We start from the raw sequence: 377 nt of genomic DNA on the forward strand, positions 1-377 counted from the left end.
GGACTTGGGAGGTCACGTTATATGGGGGCTATCAAATCAAACTTAAATATAAATTGTAATCATTGAGGTTTGAAGAAGTTTAACCCAATTTCCATTTTTTTAACTTCCAGCAACTAGTAAGATCGATTTTTTTAATGTTTAAATAACATGGTTCCTACTTACTTGAATATTCGTAGATACACTTAAAATCTGATGGCTTACATGCCGTGAAATTATCTGAAATTAAAATGTGAAAAGGTAATATGTATACTCGTTGGTAATGGGAATGACTTTAGTTAAGGAACAAACTGAAAAATATCATTCCAGTATAATTTTAGGGAAATAGGGTTCAAGTTTTTTTTTTTTTTTTTTTTTTTTTTTTTTTTTTTGAAGGGATT

Source organism: Musca domestica, unplaced genomic scaffold (genome assembly GCF_030504385.1).
Source record: "Musca domestica strain aabys unplaced genomic scaffold, Musca_domestica.polishedcontigs.V.1.1 1, whole genome shotgun sequence".
NCBI lineage: Eukaryota > Metazoa > Arthropoda > Insecta > Diptera > Muscidae > Musca > Musca domestica.